This window comes from Anopheles cruzii, chromosome 2 (genome assembly GCF_943734635.1).
Source record: "Anopheles cruzii chromosome 2, idAnoCruzAS_RS32_06, whole genome shotgun sequence".
Taxonomy (NCBI): Eukaryota; Metazoa; Arthropoda; class Insecta; order Diptera; family Culicidae; genus Anopheles; species Anopheles cruzii.
The window spans coordinates 53,868,373-53,884,497 of record NC_069144.1 but is presented as its reverse complement, the minus strand read 5'-3'; the positions used below and the strand labels follow the sequence as shown (position 1 = coordinate 53,884,497).

At 51.6% G+C, this 16,125-nt stretch overlaps 1 protein-coding gene across 5 annotated transcripts in view; it reads left to right on the top strand.

Annotated features, from left to right (window-relative positions):
- The window catches only part of LOC128277756 (uncharacterized), a 45,451-nt gene that overhangs the window by 1,645 nt on the left and 27,681 nt on the right, over positions 1 to 16,125 (top strand). The window lies entirely within an intron of this gene.

The following is a 16,125-nucleotide window of genomic DNA, read 5'->3' as shown; positions in this document are numbered from 1 at the left end:
TAATATTTTACGAAAAAGTCTACTCGAGGCACTCGGAAAAAGGGGAAAAATTATTTATCCCATCTATCCATCCATTCATCCATCATTCATTCACCGTAGATATTAAACAACATTTCGAAAATTCGAGCGATCAGAAAATGTCCTTGAAAACCATGTTATTTATTTCAAATTCGTAAAAAATCGAGTTTGAGGAGTCACTATATTATTAGCACCCTTAAAGTAACGGTAATTATGTTACCAACCAAGAAGTTCGCATTAACATTGATCATTCGTGGTACCTATGGCTGAACGTTGAACAATGAAGGATCGTGACTGTAAGACTTGCCATCCGCAAGTCGGTGCTGGTCCTTCAGTCGGTGCTGGTCGGTCCCAAAAAAGATCCCCCAAACTCAATCGATACAACTTTATTCGGTGGGCTCCATTTTCACAATTTGTCAAACAGCTGCCTGCGAATCGCGGGGGCCGATGCCCACGGCAGAGTGGGCTCTCCTTCTGCCGTTTTGTCGTCGCCAAACCCGAGACACCGCTCAAAAAGGCAAGGCGAACTTTGTGTGAGTCCTTCCCCGTCGACTAAGGTCGACCAGCCGCAAGTATTGACTCATTGCGCTACGAGACACCGCCATAAACGACCAGTTGTCACGTCCATTTACGGATACTCGTTTGTCCGTGAATGAAATACGGTGTGTGCCTGTGTGTGTGTTCCATCTTTCTCTCTCTCTCGCATCTCACCACCCTCCCCCGACGCTTGAGTCGGCGGAGTGTGATCGTGATCGGGCAGCGCCCCGTGACATTTGCGATCCGTTTTTGGGTGGCGTTGCGCAAAGGAAAAGAGGCCGCACCACGGCGCGCCAAGAACCTCCTCAATCTTGGCTGCCGGATGGCGTCATCGGTTGGCCGGCGGCTTTTTTCGAGGTTGCGCTCCCGCCTGTGACATCATCCTGCGGAAATGCAGTCTCAACGGGTGTGTTTCTTTTTTGCAAGGTCCCAGCCAGCGCTCCTCACATTTATCGACAAACGCACACACACCGTTTGCAAATCTCCTAATCTACGGCGGGCGGTCGGCCGGTGGTCCGCGTCCGCCGGGTGGAAGGGATTACTTAAGTCACTTAACTCGTCAAACACGTTTCCCTCGAAACTCGTTCCACTCGTTGGTGACAGTTTCCGGTAGGGGACGGGTCACCAGTGGGAGTTGAAGGTGGTCCCGGTCCCGAATCCCGTTCGCCATACGCGCCAAACCCGAATGGGTCCGGGAATGCGAAATTGGCCAACGCTTTGAAATTTGCGCGAATGCAAATTGCTGGCCGACGGTACGGAGCGCTGACCGATTAACGAGTATCGACGTCTGATGACGTCTGCTTTGGGACATCGATCGAGAACAAGCAGTGTCCGAAATTGTTCATTGAAATTATTGCTTAAGTCACGCGTAGTTGCAGCTTTGGTATAGTTGGTCACTACATGATTCAAATAATTGTTCAACAAGTAATGGTCCATTGGCTATGGCCCAGCTTCTTCCCGTTCCGTCCTATCTTATCCCGTTATATCGTATCTTATCTTATCTTATCCCGATTATCTTATCTTAGGATTATGTTTTTTTATTGATTGAGCTGATTGCGCTTATCGCAGCTAGAAAATTTAGCAAAAACCTGATAACTCAAATTTGACACACCTTAGTCTACTTATCGCTAAGTCTTATACTAAACCTAATAATAAGCCTACAATATTAACAGTATACAAATTAAATAGGTGTCACCTAACTTATTTCCTATTCCCTAAGCTCGAAATGGCCATGAAGGGATCATTTTTGTATGATATTCCAGCGATTCAAGCGTCTGTGCGGTCATGCGCATAACTTTTTAATCTGTCATCCGATTTGCATGAAATTGCATGCGTTTGAAAGAGAAAGAACGTACCTCTTAACAATACGTATCTCAATAGATGTGGCTGCACTTCAACTTTTTGAAAATAGGTTTTCGTGACGGCTACTTTTTCGTTACTATTACTCTTCAATTTTTTTGTTAAAATTTCTGTGCACTTCAAACACTGACCCAAGCCAAGACAATTGCCACATTCCATCCACCGCATGAACTGGAATCCATTCCCGCGAATCGCACACACACACACGCACACTCACTTTACAATTATCGCCCGTAGACTGATTTATGGTGGGCTCGGTTCCCTCGGAACCCTACCGATAAGGCTCAACCGCTCGGTCGGGTGCCCCGTGGTGACCGCTCGCCGGATGCCCGATCCGAGTCACGTATCGGAGCCGGTGGAACGGAAATATGGCCGTATGATTTACACACGGCCCCCATCCCGGCCCGTCTCCCACCCATCCATTAACCTCGACCTCGCCCGAAGGTTCTGTGTGTGCCTCTTCGCATGTGCGGTGCTGCACATTCTGCGCAAAGCGAGAAAAGCGACATAATTGAGCACCGACAATCGTCGTCGTCGCCGCCGCCACCGCCTTCCGACGGACGACCGTGGGGCTGCTTGCTGAGTAAAAGCGAATCTTGAGGTCTTCGGTGTCTCGCAAGCCAGACGATTGCAGCCCGCTCGAGTAGTTGTTTGCTCCGTGACGGTGTGCATTAAAAGCTCGGAAAACATGCACGTAATTACGGTTCTGCGGCGGGGCAGCACCAAACAACGGGGCATCGATCACCGGCCCCGATTGTCATACACTGTCCGATCCGAGTTACGATGAACGCGGAGTGTGTGTTTTGTTAATTATGACCGCTCGCCCGGCGTCCGCCTTAATCTGCCATCTAACCATCCGGTGTGCTGAGATTATTTTCTGTACCCCCATCTGGTCCGCATCTACATTCGGGGTGCTTATCTCGGAAGCGTGCCACGTCTTGCCACATTGTTCCGCAGTGCTCCCGCGGTGTCGAGATCCAGATCATGGTGACACCGGCGAGTGCCGTGTGCGGATGAGCCGATCGCTTTCGCTTCTCACCGAACGCGGACGCAACATAACTCACTCCGTGAACCATACCGGTAGACCCGATGGGCTCCGGAAACGTTTGGGACGGCAATTTATTACTACCGGTTTGCGGTCAACCACTTCCGTGACCATTCCGAAGCCGGTCGGCTGCCCTGACGCACACCTGACAGTCACGATGGGATAACTTTCGCTTCCATCCGCCGCACGGTGCCGACGGGATGAAGAACGATGAGCCGAGAGATTTTTTTCTGTGCAACAATAATAAAACATAACTACTGGATAAAACAGTTCAAAGCCCCGTGGCTCAGGTCCGGTTCTAGACCAGTCGTCCGAGGGGTTCGTCGCTTGCGATTCGGAAGTTCGCCCGTTGTAGTCGTTTGTTGCGATGTCAGTGCGAAATATTTCATTTCGTACTTTCGCATGGCGGTTCTTCTCGGGGCGATTCTGGACTTTTTCCCGGCGGGGAGAAAGTGGAGATATTGCCCTGGGAGCAGCCGCTTGGTTTCGTGCTTCCGCGGATAACTCACTTTCGCTCGGGCGGTCACCGGTCAGGGTTTCTGTTTGTTTTTTTTATCTTCCCAACACTACTTTCACTATTGGCGGCCCGAAGGAACTCGGGTTGGGCTATGGGGAGAGTTTCAGGGTGAACGATTCCCGTCGTTTGTTTTTTATTTGTTGCTTCTCGAACCCGGGTGTGCCGCCCATTGCCTATCACGCTTTTATTTCTACCAATTACGGAGTGTGTCGGCCGGTCAGCAACACACCACCGGGTCTAAGATTATCCGCAACGTGCCACTTTAATGAGCCACGTCCAGAGCGCGGAGACCGTCCCGGGGCTGACTCATGCTGCCCGAAAGATAGTCCCAATTATCTCTCGCTGCTGCTGCGTCGCCGTCGTCGGTTCTTTCTTCGCCGCCAGCCAGCCGTTCGGAATTCGAGTTTCGAGCATACTCTTGGTCCGGGCCGGTGGTCGTTGCATATTATTAGTCGTCACGATCGGATGGAGGCTGCAACTATTGCGAACCCACTAGCGGTACGGCGTGTGTGTTCCACGTGGTTCCACGCGGAACACATCTTCCCTTCGGCGTGTGCCAGAGACAAACTTTCACCATCGGCCGACCGATAGAAACGTCTGAGTGCGCCGCATGACTGAGGTGACACACTGTGCGCACAACAAAGCGCTTAATTCGAGCCAACGCCGAGTCCCGTACAGTATTGGAAAGGCAATCCGACGGCGGCGGCGGCGGCGGCGACAGTGTGGCATGCCTCGTTCGCCAATTTCATTGCCAACGACACCCCGGAGTCGTGGCGGCCGCCGACGCAAGGGTATGATTAGTTTGTCGCTGTTGGCACCATTTACGCCTACGAAGAGTCGCGGTGCTCTCTCTCTCTCTCTACGCTACACGCTAATGATGACACCCGGCGGTGGTTAGGAAGGTAGGCCAACCGCCCGGCAAGGTCTTCGGCAGGCAGTTTGAGTAGTGCGGAAAGAAGGTACGGTTCCGCACTGGCTACTAGAAAGCGTGCTGGCTGGTGCTGGTGGCCAAATTTGTCTACTCAACAGTTACTCTGTTTCGGTAATAGAGTGTGAGACCTATTTTGCGTCACGGTGTGCCATCAGGAGTTGTCTCCCGTAAGGTCCGACCGTACACGTTCCCAGGAACTCCGCCTCCGCGGCTGATGGACAGATGGATGGCCCTGGCGTATGCAATATTAACCGCATCGTCGGTTAAACAATACTGACAGCTTCCAGCTCCGGTGGCTGTGAGCCGCGGAGCCCGATGATGCATCCGTCGATTAATGTGCACACGGCCCACGGCCCGACCCAGCGACCGCAGACGTGTCGATGCCGAGGCTGTCCTGTCACAAGCAATCCATTTTCAACCTCCCCCGGTGAACCTTGGAATGTCAGAGCGCGTGTGGACAGCCTCTGCGTTAGCAACCCGACTCTCGATCGCCATGTGGGACGCAGTCATGTGGGACTGTCGGTGAAGGCGGCTGTCGGTGATGTCACCGTCAACTTGCAATCCCGAGATGGTACGCGAACTGGTCTGAGCTGCCTCTAGCTTCCTTATACGTAGACTGTTCTACGCTCCTATCGACGACACCCATTGGCACTGCTAAGAGCCAATTCTGGGCCTTCTTGTATGGTTTGATCCATAGCGATCGCCCAGGTAATCCATCCGGTCGACGAGAAACTGGCCACCACCGCCACCACTGACGCAAACCTAAGTTGCGAAACCAGGTTCGCTTGTGGCAGCGAGCACCGAGCAGCACCTTGGCACCCGGGAGCCACCTGAAGAGGCAATTATTGTGCATAACAATTCAATGCACCAGTGGGTGGGTTTCGTAACGTGGTGGTGTCCGCCACAAGCATTCCCAAGCGGTTCGGTTCGCTGGCGGGGAATTCGCCAACTCATGGGAACCAACGATCACCCGACCGGTGGCCACCCTTCGCGAACCGTACTGGTCGGGGTTGGGGCCAACGGCAACTGAACTGGATCTGATAAGGTCGGCCATTTTCTCGCGATCACCGAGGCCACCCCGCTGAGCGCTGATCGATGCCGGGCTGAAGGCGTTGTCGATGATGGCAATGAGAAACACATTACAGCACCGTTGGGTGGGACTAGGGTCGGCAGTGCTGTGCGCGTAACATCATTCCCTATTTTCCCGTTTTCACATGTCTCGAATCGCATCTTAGTTCACGATTTAAATGAGGCAATTTATAAAAACTTTCGGAAATTTATTATGGGTCGACCTCAGTGCCACGTAACGAATATAGCTCAAGATCTGCTTCTTCGCAGATAGACAACAACACAAACAGCACTAGAACCATGATCGAAACGATAAATACTTGGGAAGTCGTCCTCTTTTCGGTACACTACAGTAACTCCCATCTGAAACTACCATTTCGACCACCACTGTGTGCAGTCGATTGACTGTCCGCCTCTGCCGCGGTTCTTGTCTGGCTGTCTGGCCATTTTCCTACCCATCAACATCATCGGGCTGAGTAATGGTGATTACGATCAACGCCAGCATATCCTCGGCCGCTGATCGTTACGGTTTATCGCCCCCGCAGCACGGGCGAAGGATCTCGCGATGCCAAAAGCGTCCCTTTGGCCACACCGAAACGGGCCAGTTACGTGCACGAAAGTGTAAATTACCTCCAATATACGTTCGATCCATTACGACTCACCGGATAAGGATCACCGGTGGGATCAATTTGTTGACGCTGCGCGCGATCGGATGGCGGCTACATAGTTCCGTTCGTCGTTTACACATCCTAACCGATGCTGATGCTGATGGCCTCGGCCTGCTAGTGGACTACACTTTTCCGATTTCCAGTGCGCTGAACGAAATTTCCTCATCCCCTCGGCGGAACGAATTTCAAAGTCGGTGCTGCGCAAATTGAAGAGTGGCCGGCAGTGACCCCGCGATCTGCACGATGGTCGGAGCGCACAGGTCTTACGCCGGAATCTACGCTGCGATCCGGCAATCGCTTGTCGGCGGGGGCACCGCATGCCCGGTGCCGTGTTCAATTGCCAACGCTTTGCCAACGTGTCAGGAATGGCTGCCATAATCGTTTGGGTTTGGCTCGTGACTAGAGGTTCAAGAACTTTGCAAAACGAGTCCTGTTGACTCCCAAATCACTCCTTCTGCCTACCTACATCAGCATGGATTCTACAAGCATAGTCTACCTTTGTTCCAATTTAAGAAACGATCCGAAAAGTCCTTTTAGGAATAGCCTTCAACACAGTCTTCTTTTCGGCTCCTATCTCAACTGTCGACTGTAAAAGGTGTGATAAATGATCACGAAAATGTGATCACGAGGAAGTTGAACCAAGAATTGTCTCTCCACAAATTCGCACGCACAGAATTATTTATTTTTTGCTATTTTTGAGCTCCAAGACAAAGCGGCCGTACTATAATTAATGCAAACAATTGAGGTTTCTTCGTTGGTCACTCAATTTGCTGGTCACTGCACGCTGAAAAGGTGAAACAAAAAGTCACCGTAATAGCTCAATCATCCCCGCGTAGGTTCGAATCCTGGGAGTTCATCAACACGAATGAAAATATTCTTGCTGGCCACGTCCGTTTCTGACAAAACGGAAAAGAAAACGCCCGGCCCGGTTGCTGGTGAAGAGAAAAGCGAAAAGAGCCAGACGTGAGCGCGCTCATGTTGCCGGCAAAGCTTCTTGTCCAATCGTTCGCTTCTCACCACCATCGTGTTGCCACACTTAGCCAGGGCGCAACGCCCAGGGACCCGCGACAAGATGCAACCTTGCTGCGGAAGCAGAAGAACCAGAGCCGATGTACATGCCGATCGCGGTCGACAATGCGCCGTCGACGGCACACGAAACACGTTCTAGCAAATTGACAAAATAAATAAAACACAAAATTGCGGCCATAAATCGACGGACGGACGGACGGACGGATTTGCCATTCCGCGGTGCGTGTTCCGAGGCCAGCAGTCGGAGTGTGTGAGATCGGAGAGCCCTTCTGCGTCACCGCCAGCCAGCAAGTGGCGCGATCGCGTATTTGTTTAACATTTTGATTTAACTCGCTCGCTCGGCCCCGGTCCTTGTGCCCCTGAGATGGCTGCCAGTTCTGGAAGGGGGCCTCTCGCGGTGCTCGCCAGGATGCAAATAAATTAATGCCAACAACGGGGTCTCCGTGGCGGTCTTGGTGGGCTCGAGTGGGGCGTTGGCTGCCTACAAAGTCGCCACGTTCCACAACCTTTCGCGCTTCTGAACTTTGCGCGACCGCATGGAGAATTCCGGATTTTTCCTACGCACTACGCAGGGTAGGGTAGACAGGCAGCTCTCTCTCGCCGGGGGGATTCTACCGACTTGATGGGCCCGTTCTGATTGCCGATTCAGAAGCCGTGGTTTTTTTTCTTTAATTCTTCGCTCGCCAATTAATGCGCTATCCGTTATCCAAACGATACCAGCCTGAAGGGACCGCGCGACCTGAAGATCAATAAAATCAACCTTCTTGGGGGCTTCCTGGGCTCCGGCAAACGCGATCACGGGGTTCATTTGCGAAGCAATTTAGCTCGAATGAGATTACGATTTAAAACCATCGACTAGATTAGAAAAAACAAAAAATGGTCTTCCATTGCATCGTTCGGTTTATGCAACCTATAGTACTGCGGGAAGTACTGCGGACACTGTGCCGAACACACCGAGCCGAGCTCTAGCCGGCCGCAAGTACATCCATAGGGTACCGGTTAACCCGGCTAGCCATGGTCCTAAAGCGTGGCGATTTTTTGTGGTTTTTGGTGGTTTTTTTGGGAAGGCTGCTTGCTCACCACCGAGGAAGTCATTACCCGTGGCCAACGGTGCAACGAATTCGTTAGTTAACGAATCCGCCCACCCGCTTATGCGCAGCCGACCGCTTCAGCCCTCCGCCTAAGGGAAAGACCTAATTAATAAGTTTCCTCCGCACGGCCCAGCAACGCCGGAGCCAGAGTCCAGTTAGCTAAGAAATTTTGTGCATAATTCTACAAAGTACCTGGCCGCCCGGCACTGGCCAAGCGGCACACGCGTAGCTGGGAAGTGTGTTAGGTTCGGCCAGCTTCCTACTTTCACGATTAAACACATTATTTGAGTTCAATAAAAGATGGCCGAACAAAAAAACATCGATCGATGCAACGGTTAGCTAGTAAGTGGCGGAGCTCAATAATATCTCTTTCGCTTAACATGAAACGCTTTTATGCTTTCGACTCAATCACACAGCCAACGGGAAACGTGGGTCTACACGTTGGACGTTTGGCCAACGGACCAAACTAGATCAGAATTTCGGGTCGGGTTAGATACACAGGAAGTTTGAGGTTTTAGTCGGTATTTCGGGTTCGTTTCAGATGAATCCAACATTACCATTCTAGCTCAAACAATTGGTTCTGTTTGGGTGGAGACCATACAAAATATAATGTAAAACTCTATTTCAATAGATAACGTTAAACTAAAACAATACCAATGAAAGAAGACTCCTTTTGCATGATTTGGCAAAGAATAAGAAATATGAGGCCCTTTTAGATTTAGTTATATGCTTGGCTTCGTTGTGATTCTAAAATATCTAAATATCCATGTATTCCTCGACGAAGAGGTGCACAGTGGCAACAGCACTCAGGGTTGTGGCAATAAGTATTTCGGGGCCATGCGTTACAAATGCAGCTGTACAATTCGCAGAAACTCGTGCAAAGATTGAACACGCATAGCGTTTCGGATGGCCATCAACCTCTATTCTATTAGCCTCTTGATTAACTTGACTAAATAACGACATGTCTACTCGTCAGCGTCGTAATATCCTCGATCGTAGTTTCGTTTGTCAACTAGGCACTTTTGCCCATTATTAATAAAATAAATAAATGAGTACTAGAGCAAAGTACATTTCTCCAAACCGATTACTGGAGGTCTGCCTTTCAAGCTCTCCGCTCCGCATTGGGGCCAGCCAAAACACCCTACATTGGTGCAACAGGTGGTGCTCCATTTTTCAGCACGTGTTGCCAACCGGCGTCAGGTGATTGACTCAATAACCTGGTTCAGCGTTTCAATTGCATTCAACTGCAGCCGTAAAGTTGTTGCGTTAAATGCCGTGCTGTCCAGTTCGCGATTAGCAGGTCTCTAGCATTACCAAAGAGCTCCAGTAGCTCGCCAGTAGTAGGACAGTAGACTGACAACGCCTTTACGCGAACCCGCCTAGATAACATCTCGCCCGAGACCCCAACTCGTCCGAGACTTTTGAATTCAACAGTTCCCAAATGCGGTGTGAAAATTCATTCCGCGGTCCGTAAAACCGTAAAGTGCTCCAAATAGTGCCCGCCCTGGTGGCCGGGGCACCTATTGCGTCTCGCCTCCTGCCCACCGCCCAGGGCCCGTCTAAGCTTCGACGGTCTATAATTTTGATTCAATTAAAGCGCCCGACGTTTGCTACATTTTCGGCACCTATTCGGCTCCCGCACCCGAGGCCGCCCAGAGTTTTCCCGGAGAGCGAGGCCGGGAAAATTTAAACCAGCCCACGGTGCGTCTGCAGCAATGCGGTGCAGACCGGTGCCGGCGTTTGGGTTCCTTGAAATTAGAAGCGAAAGGTTTCGAGGCGCCGCGTAGCGAGTCGCGGCTGCCCCTTTTTGGGTGTTTTGGCCATCAAACGGCCACCGCGCTTTTTGGCACAGCACCGCACCGGGTGCGAATTCTTCAAACTGGATCACCGACGACTGGCGGTAGCAGTACAATTCCCAGTTTCCGTCTCGAGGCCGTGTGTATCGTTTAAATTGAAACATCTTCATTTTCCGGTTCCGGAGCCACCGGATGCGGTTGTTTGCGTTCGGACGAATCGGAAGCCAGTATGCAAAGTGAGGTTAGGTGTTTTCTGGTGGTTGGGTTCCCAGCAGGGAACATGCAAATTCACGCCGCCTCACTTTAAAGTCACACCCCAAAGATGGCGATGGAAATCGCATTTAAAAGGCGTCGGTCGGTGGTTTAATGGGGCCCCATTTTGGGGCTCTATTTTCGACGTCCCCTCGCCCGGGTCGGTCGATCTTTATCTCTTCGATTACGTGGCCGTCGGGTACACGTCACGGACGCTTTCGAGCGGAACGGAGTGGCCGGACGTAGCGAGCAGCAACCAAATTAAGATATCGTGGTTGCTGTGAGCCGCTCCCACAAAACGGCGGCGCTGTCCGGAACTAGCGCAGGGCCCACCGTAATCTTCTCCGCCCAATTCCGTAACATCATTATTGCATTATGGACAAAAGACAAAAACCGGGCCCAGCCGTAGGGATTCGGACCCTTCGGGAGTTCGCAGACTTCCGCAGCGGCCGGCGTACGCTATCGTGGTGGGGTCGGTTCTGTCGAACCACTCAATTCAATGGTGGCTCCGGAGGCTCTGCAACCTCGTTTCCGTAAACCTGAAACCTGCCAAAGACCCCGCAGCCTATACCGCAGCGATGTGCACCGATTGCGCCTTAGCAAATCGTCATCCAGACCAACGACGACGACGGAGCGGGACCGGTTTCAGGGACCGGCGGGACACATTCCTGCGTTGTCAATGCCCGACCCAGCTATCGGTGGTTATCGCTGGCCGCCGTTCGCTCTCCGTGCGACCACCGCAGAAGCTCAATAATGCGAAGCGTAATGGTCCGACGAGCTTGGTCCGGACGCCCCATTTCCAATATCGTCTGCCGACCGCCGATTGCAGCCGTACTTGCGGTTTGTCCGTTGGTCTCGGTTCCTTGCGCACTGCTGGACTAACCTGCTGGCGGTGGTGTAATCTTCGCCTCAATAAACCGGGTCTGGGCCACATCGATTAATGCCACTATCAATGAAAAGCATTCGGCGAGCCAATCAATAGGGCTACCAACCACAGATCTCTCTGGGTCCGGGTCTACCATTTGCTGCTGCTGCAAAAAAACAAATTAGTTTCTTGAACTTCCCAGAGCCACAGCTTGGAGATAGAGTCGCCCCGAACGAAGAAGTGCCCAACTACGCGTGAGAGCCGCTTGCCCCAGCTTCCGGGAGCCGCGCGGTGGCAGAACCTACCAAACGGCTGGCCCGCCTCGAATCGAACTACTTTTCGCTATCGGGAACTTCTGGTCGGGAAAAGATTAATGAACGAACCCAAAACTCCGCTAGGTCCAGCCATCGTGGCTGGGCTGTTCGGGGCTCGTCGAAAATTGATCAATCAATATGGGGCGGACGCGGAGCCGTAGCCTAACCGTAAATCCACTTAGAACGGGCGCATCCGTCCGAACGGAATCACACAAATCGAATCATCCCGAGCCGCACGATGCTGATGATCCAATGATCATCTTTTGTCCGTGGTTCGGAAAAATTAGAGAAACAATCACCGATCACCACGGCGGAAGCCCCGTCGTAGCCCCGGGGTTCCTATTATTTGGTACACCAGACCAAGGACCACGGTTGGCAGTGACGAAATTACCTGCGCCCTCCAGCTACCAGCTTCGTGTGATCGATTATCGACGGCGATCGAGGCCCTCGAAAGGATCGACAGGCGACCGAGGTTGTGGATTCTTTTCTAGTTTTGTGGCACCCATCCGTCGACCGGTAGCCAGCCGTTGGCCAGCGCACTTCTGATGAGCTTCATCCGGTTCATGTTTTGGGCCCAGTCTCTCGGACCCTAGCTCGATAGGAATACTGTTTAATTACTCCTCTATTGTGGTTGTCGAAAACAAACCCAACCAGAGCGACTGAGACTATTGAAACACGCTTCACATGCTGGGGTGACGTTCCCATCCTGCCTGGCGTTGGAATATTGATTGATGGGGCGGACGTGGCCAATAAAACTCACCTTCTGGCGATCCAGAATTAGCCGCGTTAGAATGGGTCCGGAATGCACCTGAACTGGAACGGGACTTGACGGGTGCGCAGAAGGGCGACCCGCTGAGGGGTTTATTGCCCACCCTCAGGTCCGTCCGGCAGGTTGTTACTAGAAACGTGCAGGAATTCGAGCTGGAAGCGAAAGGTTATAACTAAATCCCAATTCTCCTAGCAGGTGTTCCCAACAATAACACCAGCTAATTGCGGCAACGGGCCGAAACAAAAACCTTCAGCCTGCGGTCCCCAGATGTGTGGAGGTGACCTACGCACTGACCTACGCCGAAGCCCTGGAACCTTTCGGCACCGTAACGCCTAGCCTCGGTGGTCCCTTCGCAAGCAATTTGTCCAACTTTCCACTTAGGTCATTCAATTAGCTATCTTTAGTGAGAGATCGTGCATACGGCATCAGCCTCGGAAGCCCCCTGAGGAACCTTTCAGCGTTCGACCAGCCCGGCGTTCGCTTTATCAAAAGCACTGGGGTCCGTTAGGTTGCTCATCCTTTCCCACCGCCGTCGAAGATTTGTTGGAGAAGAATTTTAATGACACCAGACCTTACCGGCTCGCCAGGGCCGAGCCAGTCAGCCCGGTGAGCCAGGTATCTGTCACCAACCGGCCCCTGAAGGGCGCTGCGCTTCTGAGGCCGTCGATTGTATGCGACCGGTTGCTGCTTGTTGTTATGGTCCATCTCTGGAAACTTGGTGCAGCTTCCGGAACACACCTGTCGTCGCCCGGACCCTTTCTCCGGGCCATAGTAATGAAACAGGGCCCAACACGCCACCGGTAATGAAGCCGACTTCCAGCCGGCTCCGGATTTTCCTGCCATGTCCGAAACAGGGAAAACTGGTGTTCCCTCTTCGGTAGCGTAGCGGTCCAAGCGGTTGGCGTGTTTTACTAAGCGCTCATTGCTACCTTGCACCAGGCGGCGTGATCGGGGGGGATCCAGGCGGTTGGACATTAACGGCCGAAGAAAACATTCTCGCCCCTCTGTCGATGTATTTAATCATCTACCGCGCGGTAGACCACGGACCCACGGAGAGGAGTGGCCCGCGACAACGACATCAACCGCGGGTGCAGTGTCTATTGTTTCCAATTAGACGCCCGGACTGGGCCGCAGCCCTGATCGCCCACAGGCCGGTTGCGGCCCATTAGGTCTGGACCGTGGACCGTGGTTGACCAACTTCCAGCTCCAGCTCGGTCCGATCCGGGGGTTTATGAGAGGAGCATGAATTAATTACACAACCCTTCCGATGGCGGGCAGCCTCCTCCCCGCTAATGGGGTTGCCGATTATCTCTGCTGAACGTTAATTTCTGAACCTGGTATCTGGGTCACTGGGTACCTCTGGGTACGCGTGTATGTACCTTTCGAGCTTTTTCGGCGCCGACCCGATCGGAACGCCATGGGTTTGTTTATTTAGCTTGGGCCTGCGCGGTTTCATCTACATTCTTGGGTGCCCTACTTGGGCGCGGTGATGTAATGGATTGGCGCTGCCCGTCGTGGAACCCGACCGAGGAACAATGAAGCAGTGTCCTTTCACTTACTGCTTCTACCTCCCAGCACGAATCGCAGGCGGTTCCGAGGCACGACCGATCGTGAGGTAGGCGAACGATTCGGTCGGTTCTTGTTCGCGGTTTTGGAGTGTAATCTTCGTTGACAAGTTACCCAACAAAACGGGGCACCCAACGGACTCGGGGCTGTAAGTTGACAACTACAATCGAAAACCATATCCCAACAACACGATTGATTGCCCAGCTCCTTTGGCACCGACTCGCTGCGAACGAGCGCTGTTTTTATTGCCCTCGCCGAGGGGTTTTACCATCATCCATTGTGGGCTCCCCAGAGCTGACAGCGATCATTTTGTTGGGAATCGCTATCACCGATGTGACGATCTTCCTCATCACATTCCCACGACCGTTTGAGGCAAGTGCCGAGCGTGCAATGTCACCGCCGGCGAGAAAGTATCTGACAATCGGCGGCACTCTACGCGGCTGGCGTTATCTGCGATGTGGAGACGTTTTCTCTGGGAAGTGCCCGACTGGTGCCCGTTTAATGAATCATCAGTGTAATGAATTATTCTATCACATCATTACGCGATTCTATTCTGCTGCGTGCCGCAATCATCTGTCAAGTGATGCAGTTTGTACTGGTCTGAGGAACACTCAAGGAATAGCAAGTAATTGTTGTTCATATACTAGTTATAATGCTTGTAGGTTAAATGTCTATCAGAGCTTTTTTCTACCTCTATTTGGTAGAATTCGTGTGCCAATTCTTGAACCTATTCATATCAACTATTTTAGCCATTTTACTAGACCAATCAAGACATAAAAAACTGTTTAGCATACTTCATGTAGGTGCCATAAAAATAGCACAAGGTCTCATCCAGCCTCGTTATCTCTGGTAGCGCTTGTGATCCATTTATGGCACCCCATTTTTAGCATCAAGAGGATAATTTTATTGGCAACATCCCTCAAGAGGATCTGTGGCACATTTTTCTGATGCCACTGATCCTCTCGGAAGGCTAATTCCTCTTCGCTCAAAGTTTCTTCTATAACAAACACGAGCTAAACTAGCACGGTGTAGATAACGTTTTTACAATCTTCTGGGCGGTTCGCCGAATTTCGAATCGCTTGAAAAAAAGAGTCCAAATTTCGCATCCAATTTGCCAGCCAGATAGCAGACTGAGATATGCGGAATGGCCGGAATGATGGCGCGAACAGAATTTAGTAATACCAACAACAGAGGCAGGGCACCAATATCATGGGGCTACTCTTCGACACCCCGTTTATAGTCTCCGTTTATGGCTTCAACAACAGAGGTCCCGGTCAGTGATAGAGGTCCCGGACAGAAACACGGAGCACGGAGCGGGAAAATACAGTCCGAGATTGGAATGCAATTAAATTGACCAATTTCGTACGCCGTGCCGTCCCGCATCTATAATTCATGAGGCCTCTCCGGCCCAGGACTGGTCGGGAATTATTTTGCAGAACCAGGTGACGTCCCACTTCTCGTGAGATATGTACCACGTTGTTGGCTGACTGTCGACGCATCTTCAACAAGTTTCTTCATCGAGAGGTGGTTTGTATTCATTTTATATCCGCTTAATAGAATCATTGAATTGTTTGTTTTTAATTAATAATTAGAGTTAATGTCACAGAAATCTAATCTGGCGTTGTGACCATCGTCTCAGCCTTTTCATTGTTTCTGATCTCTTTTCGTTTGTTCGTCTATTACTTTTATTAAAAAGCCCAATTACAGTACTTGCCAAGTAGACCTCAATATCTGGACTTTGCCTGGACCACCAAGGCTTCAAAACCGCTCTACTTCGGACGATCTTGATCCTTGGCTCCACAGAACCATCGTTCCAATGCCAGTGGTAATAAATAAGTATTTGCGTTTGAGATGATTTACGTTTATTACATCTCTCGGGGCCTCGGAGCTCGGCAATTGTCTTTCCCATGCGGGTGGCATTCGGTCGATTTGGACGATCTGCCGCGTGCGTTGGCGGGCCCCTAGTGGTGGCACTGGGGTTGTATGCTCACTACTATGTTGCAAAAACTGTACGGCTTCTGAAGAAGTCTTCCGGGGGCTGGCCAACCCGCCCGCGTCTACTTGTACGCGATTCGCGAAGTACGTTGGTGGCCGGTCACGTCCGAAGCTGGTACCTTAAACGGTGCCTTAAGGCATTCAACGTTACCTCCTTCAAAACACATCCTCGTCGATGGTTGGTGTGGCCCTCGGTATCCTACGAAAAGGGGAATTCCACGGGTTTTGCATACGCTCCTGAAGACCTCTCGCAATCAACAAGCATACACAAGCAGACGACCTAACTGTGTTCCGTTTGAGGTTCA